Below are 12,303 nucleotides of genomic sequence, written 5' to 3'. Positions count from 1 at the left end.
GCGGATAAAAAAATTTCAAAACCGAAATTTCGATATTTTCAAATTTGTTCGGTGCGGTAAATTGGTATTGACATGATACTGATACCGATACCGAATGATATATACTGTATACCGCCCAGCTCTGTAAGAAACAGAATACAGCACGTGTAACGTTAACGTTGTGTCGTTTAAAAACTCGTCACCGGCCTCGGTAGCGTCGTGGTTAGGCCATCGGTCTACAGGCTGGTAGGTACTGGGTTCGGATCCCAGTCGAGGCATGGGAATTTTAATCCAGATACCGAATGATATATACTGTATACCGCCCAGCTCTGTAAGAAACAGAATACAGCACGTGTAACGTTAACGTTGTGTCGTTTAAAAAACTCGTGACCGGCCTCGGTAGCGTCGTGGTTAGGCCATCGGTCTACAGGCTGGTAGGTACTGGGTTCGGATCCCAGTCGAGGCATGGGAATTTTAATCCAGATACCGAATGATATATACTGTATACCGCCCAGCTCTGTAAGAAACAGAATACAGCACGTGTAACGTTAACGTTGTGTCGTTTAAAAACTCGTCACCGGCCTCGGTAGCGTCGTGGTTAGGCCATCGGTCTACAGGCTGGTAGGTACTGGGTTCGGATCCCAGTCGAGGCATGGGAATTTTAATCCAGATACCGAATGATATATACTGTATACCGCCCAGCTCTGTAAGAAACAGAATACAGCACGTGTAACGTTAACGTTGTGTCGTTTTAAAAACTCGTCACCGGCCTCGGTAGCGTCGTGGTTAGGCCATCGGTCTACAGGCTGGTAGGTACTGGGTTCGGATCCCAGTCGAGGCATGGGAATTTTAATCCAGATACCGAATGATATATTACTGTATACCGCCCAGCTCTGTAAGAAACAGATACAGCACGTGTAACGTTAACGTTGTGTCGTTTAAAAACTCGTCACCGGCCTCGGTAGCGTCGTGGTTAGGCCATCGGTCTACAGGCTGGTAGGTACTGGGTTCGGATCCCAGTCGAGGCATGGGAATTTTAATCCAGATACCGAATGATATATACTGTATACCGCCCAGCTCTGTAAGAAACAGAATACAGCACGTGTAACGTTAACGTTGTGTCGTTTAAAAACTCGTCACCGGCCTCGGTAGCGTCGTGGTTAGGCCATCGGTCTACAGGCTGGTAGGTACTGGGTTCGGATCCCAGTCGAGGCATGGGAATTTTAATCCAGATACCGACTCCAAACCCTGAGTGAGTGCCCCGCAAGGCTCAATGGGTAGGTGTAAACCACTTGCACCGACCAGTGATCCATAACTGGTTCAACAAAGACCATGGTTTGTGCTATCCTGCCTGTGGGAAGCGCAAATAAATACTCGGAAAGAGTAGCCCATGTAGTGGCGACAGCGGGTTTCCTCTCAAAATCTGTGTGGTCCTTAACCATATGTCTGACGCCAATATAACCGTAAATAAAATGTGTTGAGTGCGTCGTTAAATAAAAAAATTCTTTCTATAAAAACTCGATGTAAGATAAATGGTGTCCAATAGCCGATCATGTAGTATTGTCGATAACTCTTGTTACCGCTAGAGGGCGCTCTTTGTGTGCAATAACGTGATACAAATGCTATTTATTAATCGTCGGTTATTGGATGCCAAACATTTGGTAATATTGACATATAGTCTTAGAGAAGAAATCCGCTGCATTTTTACATTAGTAGAAACGGATCTTTTATATGCACTATCCACTATATGATAGCATATATACCACAGCTTGGTGCACTGGCTGGGACGAGAACTAGCCCAGTGGGCCCTGACGGGAATCGATTCTAGACCGACCGCGCATCAGGTAAGCGTTTTACCACTAACCCTTTTAACACAACGTAAATATACAATATGTGCACGATTGTGATTCAATCAGTATTATCACTTACAAGTAAGGAAAAGGTATATTTGTCAGAACGTCCTTAAAACTACGGCTGTTTGACATGGTTATTTCTACATTTGGAGAGAGAGAGAGAGAGAGACAGAGACAGAGAGAGACAGAGAGGCGGAGAGACGGAGAGAGAGCTGTCGTCTCATAGGCTGCTACTAACGATAAAGCAATAAGGGATATGCATTTCCTCATAAACATACCACTTAATTTGCTGTTCCAGTCTTAGAACATTGCTTGGGACGGGGGTAAGCAGACTTCGTCAAGGACGATCGTTCCTGCGACCCTATCGCACCTCCAGCGAATGTTCCCTAACCGAGCTACATCTCGGACCTTAAAGTGTAATACATATACGATATATTTCTAATATTAACCATGTCCCTGCAATAACTGGTCTTTAATTTTATTCACCTGCACTATATATTGCCCTAAGAGTATTCATTTCTTTGTTACCGGTGGTTAATAACAGTACTGTATAAAACGATAAACACTTGGCCACTTCTAATACTATATTTAAAATAATAAAAAATACAGCCATTATAGACAGTCTCAACATGTTTATTAATATGAATGACGTAATAGTAAAATATATGAAATATAATACATTGTGAAAAAGAACAAAGAGTAAATGTACACATATCAACATTTTTACATGGGTGTGATATTTTTACATTGGGTGTGAATATAAAACTCTATTTATAAAATATCGGTCATGACAAAAATGATTTCATTCACAAAATTGACATATATCTCCATCTGTCATACAAATATGAAACTATTATGAAAAAAATAAATCAAAAACAACAAAATATTGTAAATATTGCTGCACAATATATATATAAATCATATTCAGATTGAAAAGAACATTACAAAAAAAAACAAGTTGACGCCTCTTCCCCTCTTTAACACTTTGTATCATAGTCACAAATAAAGCGCACGTACAAGGATATAGGGATACACACCCTGTGTCATAGTGAAAATAACCTGAATGACAATGCTCAAATCAAAAGGTTATATAAAAGAAGCCACGAGATTGGCAAGGCTGCTCTTAAAAACCTAATATAGAACCCATCCACGTTCTACTCATTAAAGATCGGCAATTTCCGTAAAGAGCTCCAATCTTTTTTTTATCAAAAATATTTAAGCATTTGATAATTTTATTATTATTATTATTATATTTTTTAGTTGATTCGATTTAGTTGATTCATTTTAGATGTTTGGTAGCAAATATAGGCCATGTATAATTTTTCCTTTAAAGTCTGGGAAATCGTAATACCAATGACTCAACGTATTGAAATAAATCTCATGACGTTAATGTACGTAGCTGACCTTGTAGCTTCAGGGGTATGCACCTTTTTTGTTTAGTTTTAAATGCATTTTGAGTTACCACAAGTACTGCTGTGAGGTAGGTTCAGGAGGGAGAGAGATCGCGGTCGCTCACTAGACTTTTTTTTTTTGCGCCTAATGTTAGGTCATTATGATATAATGGAGAACGATGGTACCAGTTAAATAGTTCGCGAACCTCTAAGTGGCTTGAACACACCTCAGGGCGAGCAGACACAATGGAGTTTCAAAAAGTAAAAAGTTGTAAATAATATGTTAACGCTAAAAAGATGTAAAATCATAGGAGGCAATATTTTTACGGACCCTAAGAACTAGGGTCAGCGGATTCAGTAGAGAAATAGAAACTGTACTAGGTAAAGAAAGATAATGAATAATGTTAAGTAATGACATTCAGAAAATGTCCATCGTTACATGTGTTAAAAGATAAAAATACTGAAATGTACACACCAATACCCGTGCGAGGAGGAAGAGGATGAGGGGGTGGGGGAAATAACCCACCCAAGAATCGGTAAGACACAGATCGGAACAAACGTCTGAGGTATAATGAACAGGGTAGAAAAAAGTAAAATATGCTGACCAACAAAAGATACACGAATATATTAATATATTATTTATTTATTTCAAAATTAATTCGGCAAATAAACTGTCAAAAATAGGCCTAAAACGTTCACAAGACATTGGTAATTTTAAAAGACACAAAACTTAATGTCATTCAAATTGAATAAATTAAAATAAATTAAAGAAAGCTAAAATAATGTGCGCCTTTCTTTTTCTTGTTCAATATATTTGACAATATAACAAATCCAGGGCGGCTCCATAAATTTTACAAATTATATTTATTATGCCCCAATGGTCTCGTCTGCTGTAAGAGGTTTTGATTCAAAACATTATTTTCATTCTCTGTAACGCGCGCAATTGAAACACTACTCTATTTTCCATCATTAATTTGTGAACAAACTCCCACCATAATGGCATTTTAAAAACATCATGAAAATCAGTTTTGTTGTTTCATAAAGAACTACATTTCGTCATGACTTGTGGGTAAAAGTCACCAATAATATATAAAAGTATGACATGGCAAAAGTTAAAGCCACTGACACCGGGCGATATTAATATTTAACTGTGCAGACTAGTTCGTCTTCTACGTTTGCGTAATGAAAAGTATTAAACCAAATAGCTACACCAATGATTATAAGCTTTCAATGTTCTTCCCATGAAATTAAACAAATGAAACGAAATAAATGTAGATGATCATATCAATACTTAATGGGGGTACGTTTCACAAGGCCAATACGTCTTACTCCATAATGGATTTGGTTTCATTAAATGGCCACGAATGTTAAAACTCGCTCTGGGTGGGAGCCTGTACTGAGCTGCGAACCCTGTACCTACCAGCATTATGTTCGATGGCTTAACCACGACACCAGCGAGGCCGGTTCGGTAAATCAATAGCAGGGTTTAAAACTGAAGTACGATTACTCGTTGGATCAGTCTCCGTTAATAATCACGTTAGTTATGTCCCTTTAACGATTGGCATTTCAAAAGCTCTCACGTGTTTATGTTATTCCATCTATGGAAAAATGCATATGAAATACTCATTTTTAGTAATAACAGTAACCTGTGACGATATTAAATAATTATTTCTCTTAGACTAAGCCACTGATTTTTTCTGAAAAGCTCGCATGTTTTAATTTAATTATCTGATATGAAGATAACCAATAATGTTTGTGCCCTTGTCAAAAATCACTTCTGTTGCATGCGCCACTGAAGTTTAAAACATAGACAACAGTATACCACTTCATAATGACTGCAGTGAGAAGTTTCATATGGAAAAATAATAACACATGTAATAAAACGAATACTAGTATATATATATATGGTATGAAAATATAGAATTTAACAAAATGCGAATGTACATGGGGTTATTTAACATTAAACATGCTAATCAGGAAATATGTAGATATAGGCTATTATGGAAATACAAAATAGTGGAATGTAGACATTGCTTATTAAATAATATATATATAATTTATTAACAAAATATAGTTTTTCGCCATTACCGAAAAATCATAGATTATTTTCACAACACATCGCAAGACTGAAGCCTGTTCAGGAAGGCGAACATTCGTGGTCGCTCGCCAGACTGGTTTCTACGCCTACAGTTAAAATAATGTAATGTGATAGGACACGATGGTACCAGTCTTCTAGTGTTTTAAGTACGAATAAATCTACAACTAAAACACAATTAGTATATTTACAAATACAGATAAATATCATAGTTCAAAATATACATAAATCATTTTCTTTTGACCTTGTCGTAATCCGTCTTCTGTATCAATTGACACAATCTTCTGTGACAAACACACGTAAACGAATATGTGACAGGCATAACCACTGATCATATTTACGTTAACTTACGAAGCCGAATTTACGATTATCAAGTGTCTATTTCAGATGCATGGTACAAAAGATTTATCATAGCAATGCCAACACTTTTATTAACATTTACTCAAACGCCAAAAATATTTGGTTCACAACAATGATGTATTGAGAAAAATTAAGTTGATACAACACAACCAAAAATATTTATAGATGAAATGTTGCACATGATGTTACCGGTTTTCTAGAAGCACCAAACACAAAACACAAAACACTAACACAAAAATTATATATCTCAAAACGAATACGTCAGAAGCCGAGCTTATAAAAATCTAAACTAAAGACTGGAACCTTCATTGATCTACCCAAACGACAAATGCTTGCATTACAATGGCATTGTACTCTTGATTTTAAGTTGGAAATTTAAAGGGACATTCCTACGTTTGCTGCAATTTTTAAGATGTTATTGACTAACAGAGACTTTTTAACGATTGCAATTACATATCAAATATATTTTTCTGCATAAAATATTAGTGGCTGTATATTAAACGTGTTTCTGATCGTTCTACTATTTGTGCTAGGTTAAATTTCATTTTATTTTCTAAAATATATTTTTTCGTACATACGAAGTTATTTGAACACAAAATCCAGTTTGGGCTTCTTACAAATATTAAGACGACCAGAAACACATTGAATATACAGACACTGATATTCTAAACAAGAAAATATATTTAATATGTAAGTTTAATCGTAGAAATATTTTATTTTTCGGAAACACCTTACAATGCAGCAAACTCAGGAATGTCCCTTTAAGTTGAAACGTTAAAGCTTTATAACCACGAACCATTGCCAGTAGACTTTAAGCCTGACCATTTCATAGTTCCGGCCCTGCGATTTTTATGGGAACATATTCACAGGTTGTTGAAATATATAGGTACATAATATCTGCACCTAGTCTGCGACAAGCTGCAGGAAATTACAAAAGCAAAAGCCTACACTGAACTCATGTTCAAACTAACAAGAGTTTTACAAGCCCGGACCCAGCGATTCATTATAACATGCAATTGCGTATCTAATACTATTATGATTAAACCGAGTAATTCTTTGAACTTAAAAAACCCAAAAACAAACATATTTCGCTAATTTAATATGTTATGAATTACAATAGGGATTTTAAGTACAAATATGATGAAGTAGGCCTACCGGAAAAGCCTGTGTACAAATATGATGAAGTACCGGAAAGGCCGATGTTAAAATATGATTAAATCCCCGAAAGGCCTGTGTACAAATATGATTAAGTCTCGTTAAGACCGGTGTACAAATATGATTAAATCCCGGAAAGGCACGTGATGAACCTCTGAAAGATTACAATACACGACAACACAAACGGCACAACAAAACATCACCATGTTTCTTTCTAGACGACAAACCTGCAAATGGTGCGGGTTTCTACCTGCTTGCTGGGTATTGTTTAAAGACACCTCAGCACATTGGAAAGTACGGTGGTTTGCTCTCTAATATATGATTAGTTTGACACTTGGTCGAAAGATATAGAGAGGAAACCCGTTGTCGCCACATAAACTACTTGCATGTCCTTACACAGATCTCGTGTGAGTGCCGGTGAAAAGGTACAAATGCTCAAGTCTTCGAATCATACATTCGAGATACAAGCTGTTTTAATCGGTAATCTTTTCTTAATTATACTCTTCAAAAAAAGTACGGGGAACTCTAATAAGAATTTATAATTGCCAAAATTGTAAGGTATATTGGCTGTGGGGAAAGGTTATATGGCAATAGTGAATTAATTGGACAAACATTACAACCGGTAGTTCAGTATTACAGTAGGTTTTATGACCACCAAAGATCTTGAAGGACGATTGGGGTCAGAAGTGAAATTTGAAAGTTGACGGGATTTTTTTATCAGTAAATCGCAAATTCAAACAATAAAAATGAATAAAAACAAAACAATAACAACTGTATGATCAACAGAATAAAACAAATTGACAGAAATAATATTCCACAGTGATTAATCGACCTTCCTGGAAATTGTCAAAATCGAGAATGACACCCCACGCACGTGTATGGGGTAACTGCGTGATGTACGTGCAAACTATGGAATGTGTTTCGGTGTGTTGATAAACAGACCTGAACGTTCTTTACTAGGATGTCTGTGGTCAAAACGTATGTTCGGTCAAATAGTTGATATTAGCATTAATAGTTCAGGTTCCCCTACTTTTTTAAAAAGAGTATATATGGCTACCACGTTGATAAGCCCCAAAAAAGACTGCACAACTTAAGGCTCATATTGACTGGATGTTGCGCGTGCGTGTGTTCCGGCTACAAATATAGAAATGCATTAGTTTTAAAGGGACAGTCCCTAGTTTTAGCCCATGAAAATGCACACTAAATTTAGTTAATCTACAAACATTTGGATAAAGTTATAATAGAGTGAAACATGAGTCTGTGACTTAGAAATGGTGAAATACCCTCTAAAAATAGACTAAAACTCGACTCCATAACTGTTACTTCTCAGACGCACGTGCGTTTTTAAAAATATAAGAAATGCATTTTATGATATTAAAAACGCCAGTATGACCAAAACCACTTCGAATGTACGGAAATGGATAATATAAACAATAAAAATTAAGTAAAGTATGATTTCAGTTATCAAAAACGGCTCTAATAGTAAAAAATATGCGTTAGTGTTTTAAAACTAGGATATGTCCCTTTAATGAGAGCGTCTAGACTGGATGCAAACACGCAGGCGGCCAGCCGCAATGAAATAATCGTATATGTCCAAAACGCAACCCGCAGACGCATCAGACGTAAGACAGTCGCACCGCACGCACGCACCGCATCCATTCTATATGAGCCTTTAAAACACAACTATTAATAACGTATCATTGGTTTTCTATAAAATATTTAATATCCAACGTATTTTCTTTAAAAAATTGTATAATATTGTACGTTTTATGTTTACTTCAAAACTCTTCATATCTCTCTGCTTTACTTCCTGAAGAAAAACACACAAAAAAAGTCATTACTATTAACATGTGTGCCGTTTGTTGTGTTGTGTATAATTGTCCAAACCAATGCTGCACAGTAGTATACATAACAAGACACACTTATAAAATAAATATATATATATATATGGGTGTGTATTTGGTACATGTGCATAGATAATAAAAAAGTAAGACATACAGGTGTGGTATGAGAAATACAGTTGTAGGATCTTGCATTCAATTAAATTTTGGGATAATAAATGTAGACCTTTTCGAGATCGAAATTGTCCTTAGAAAAGCAGCACATACCGATTAATACCTTTCTTGATTTGAAATTGGAATGTAATAATTAATGCGAGCCACTAGTAACGAGAGCTGTTACGGAATTCATCACATGATTAGGGGCTGGAAGGCAATCAACTTAATTCACAAGATATCGAACTTTAATTAATTCACAAGATATCGAACTTTTAAAGTTCAATATCTTGTACGTTGTCACGTGTTTGTATCTATTTCATGCAGAAAACTGGACAATTACGGAATATGGATAACGGTGAAAGAAAAATTAAAGTTTATGTTGTTTAACGATTCCACTAGAGCACATTGACTTAAAAAGTGTTTATTTTGTTTAACGACACCACTAGAGCACATTGATTTATTAACTATCGGCTATTGAATGTCAAACATTTGGTAATTTTGACATATATAGTTTTAGAGAGGAAACCTGTTAAATTTTTCTGTTATTAACATGGAATCTTTTATGTTTGTTTTTTGGTGTTTTTTAACGACACCACTAGAGCACATTGATATATTAATCATTGGCTATTGGATGTCAAACATTTGGTAATTTTTTCTATTAGTAACATGGGATCTTTTATATGCACCATCCCACAGACAGATTAGCAAACACCACGGCCTTTGATATACCAGTCGGAGTGCACTGGCTGGAACGAGAAATAGCCCAATGGGTCCACCGACGGGGATCGATCCTAAACCGACCTCGCCTAAGGCGAACGCTTTATCACTGGGTTACGTCATCTATATCCCGATCAATAAAATATTTTCAGAAAATATTGTGTTAGGGCATGTTATTGGTCAACTACTGTGCGAACATGCCTTTAATGGTTGGCGCACACATACCGATTAATGCCGACTTGACTGTCGAGTCGGCAGTAGTCTGAAAATGTACACCCACACACACAAGCGGCCGCGACTGTCTAATCGGGGCAAAACTGAAGATTAGACGCGACTGTCGCGTCTTTGCCCTGCACACGCCTAAAGAAAAACGCCGACGCGATTGTCGTGTTGGCGTTAATCGGTAGGTGTGTGCCAAGCATTAGTAATATGGACGCGAGACCGTGGCTTTAAAACGCCCCTCACTGCACTACACCAATGGGATAAATTCTGAAAAAGCTCTCTGTACTCAAACGCTTATCTATGATTATAAATGATATGTCCCAATCTAAGCATGTACAATCGACCTGAACAAATGAATAAACGCCTGTCGACATTAAAGTATAATAAAAAAAAGACTAGACTAAACACAAACGTGGTAAATATAATTAAGCTAACATAGCTTGTTTTGTTTTTTCACCGTATATCAAACATTTTACAAAACCACATATTCACAATAACCAGGCCCGTTAACAAAGACAACTGGGTCTGCTTTCACAGTGGCCTCTTGCTATAATATAAATATTAACAGAAAATCCCTTCACAACAGACGAAACTTTCTTCTAAAGCATATTGGACCAAATTTACGAAACCTGTTTTTCTTAAAGGGACATTCCTGAGTTTGCTGCACTTTTTAAGATGTTATCGACTAACAGAGACTTTTTAACGATTATAATTACATATCAAATATATTTTTCTGCATAAAATATTAGTAGCTGCATATTAAACGTGTTTCTGATCGTTCTAATATTGTACTAGGTTCAATTTCATTTTATTTCTTAAAATATTATTTTTTCGTACGTACGAAATTATTTGAAGACAAAATCCAGTTTGAGCTTCTTACAAATATTAAGACAACCAGAAACACATCAAATATACAGACACTGATATTCTAAACAAGAAAATATATTTAATATACAAGTGTAATCGTAGAACTATTTTATTTGTCGGAAACATCTTACAATGCAACAAACTCAGGAATGTCCCTTTAAACGCAGGTGATTAAGCATTGTAAATGTATGTAGACTTGGTAAATTTGGCCCAAAATCTAGCAATCTAGGTGCTAGCAAATCGTATTTGAAGTCATTCAATGAAAACAATTCGCAGGCCTATGCCCCCGGGTGCGATAAAACAGCTCCCTCGCCCCTCCCCAAATTGAAATATTTCTCCTACGGGCCTGGTAACTAACAGGATAGTACTGAACATTCAAATGAGGTGTGGTATAACTGTTTTACCGAATATCACAGACTCTAACTTTGCGACTTAGAGAATATACGCTTACGCTACAATAAATCTACATTTAAGCCTGGTTCCATTAAAATATGTAAGAGCGCTGCTGCCGCAGATATTTTTAGCAGGAGGTCTGCGACGGAGGGAAAAAGTTAAAATGTGTTTCGTTTAGCGACACCACTATAGCACATGATTTATAAATCATCGGCTATTGGATGTCAAACATTTGATAATTCTGACATGTTTCAAGTTTCAAAGTTTCAAAACATATCCTTTTAGTATAGAGGAATAGAGGAAATCCGATGTATTTTTCCATTAGTAATATAGTTTTAGTATAGAGGAAATCGATGTATCTTTCCATTAGTAATATCGTTTTAGTATAGAGGAAATCCGATACATCTTTCCATTAATAATATCATTTTAGTATAGAGGAAATCCGATGTATCTTTCCATTAGTAATATCGTTTTAGTATAGAGGAAATCCGATGTATCTTTCCATTAGTAACAAATGCTCTTTTAAACGCGCTTTACCGCAGACAGAACATATCAATCGTTTGATATACTAGTCGTGGCGCACTAAAAAAAAACCAAATCAAAGAATGGGTCCACCGAGGTCGTTCGATCCTGGGATCATAGGACCTCAGGCGAGCGCTGTTGTTACCGACTGGGCTAGATTCCACCCTGAAATTTGAAGTGTGTGGGAACATGCTATCTGCGTCTGGTCTGCGATGATTTGCGGCGATCTTCAACGTGTTCAGGAGGGCTAGTGAATGTGATATAACATTAGACGATGGCACCAGTGAGACTGGTCGCCAGCGTTCGGCTTCCTGAACACGCCACAGACATTAAACTTGAACGGGGCCGATTTCTGCATGGCATTTCTTTACTGTTGCCATTTTCTGTCTCATAGCATAGGCGTCGGAAGTTTATTAGCAACTGGGGTGGGGGTAGGGGTGCGTGCGGGTGGGGGTGTGTTGTTTAGTCATTAGTTATTAATTCATTTATCAACTGGAAGGGGCAACGTATATTTGGCCACACCAGCTTCAGACTGGGGTGGGACGGGGCGGGGGAGGGGCGATACCCGTCCCCGCTTCCGACGCATATGTAAAAGAACCTTGCATTGATAAAATCCTGCATAGAATTAAAAGTTTCAGTTTTTCAATTTTTCAGATGAACGAAATTAGAATTTTTCTGGTATAAATCCATTTGAAAATGGATCTTTTAAATATATGTATGTGTGTATGTGTGTGTGTGTGTGTGTGTGTGTA

General features: G+C 36.8%; 1 protein-coding gene across 1 annotated transcript in view; it reads right to left on the bottom strand.

The window, feature by feature from the left end:
• Positions 1-10,737: 10,737 nt before the first annotated feature.
• Positions 10,738-12,303, bottom strand: part of LOC121369814 (deleted in malignant brain tumors 1 protein-like) — a 69,896-nt gene continuing 68,330 nt past the window's right edge. The window contains exon 7 of the mRNA XM_041494888.1: positions 10,738-12,303. This exon is cut by the window's right edge and continues 330 nt beyond it. The gene's annotated coding sequence lies outside the window, so the exon portion shown is untranslated.

This window comes from Gigantopelta aegis, chromosome 4, assembly GCF_016097555.1.
Source record: "Gigantopelta aegis isolate Gae_Host chromosome 4, Gae_host_genome, whole genome shotgun sequence".
Taxonomy (NCBI): Eukaryota; Metazoa; Mollusca; class Gastropoda; order Neomphalida; family Peltospiridae; genus Gigantopelta; species Gigantopelta aegis.
The sequence above is the reverse complement of the archived record's forward strand: the minus strand, read 5'-3'. Positions and strand labels throughout refer to the sequence as shown.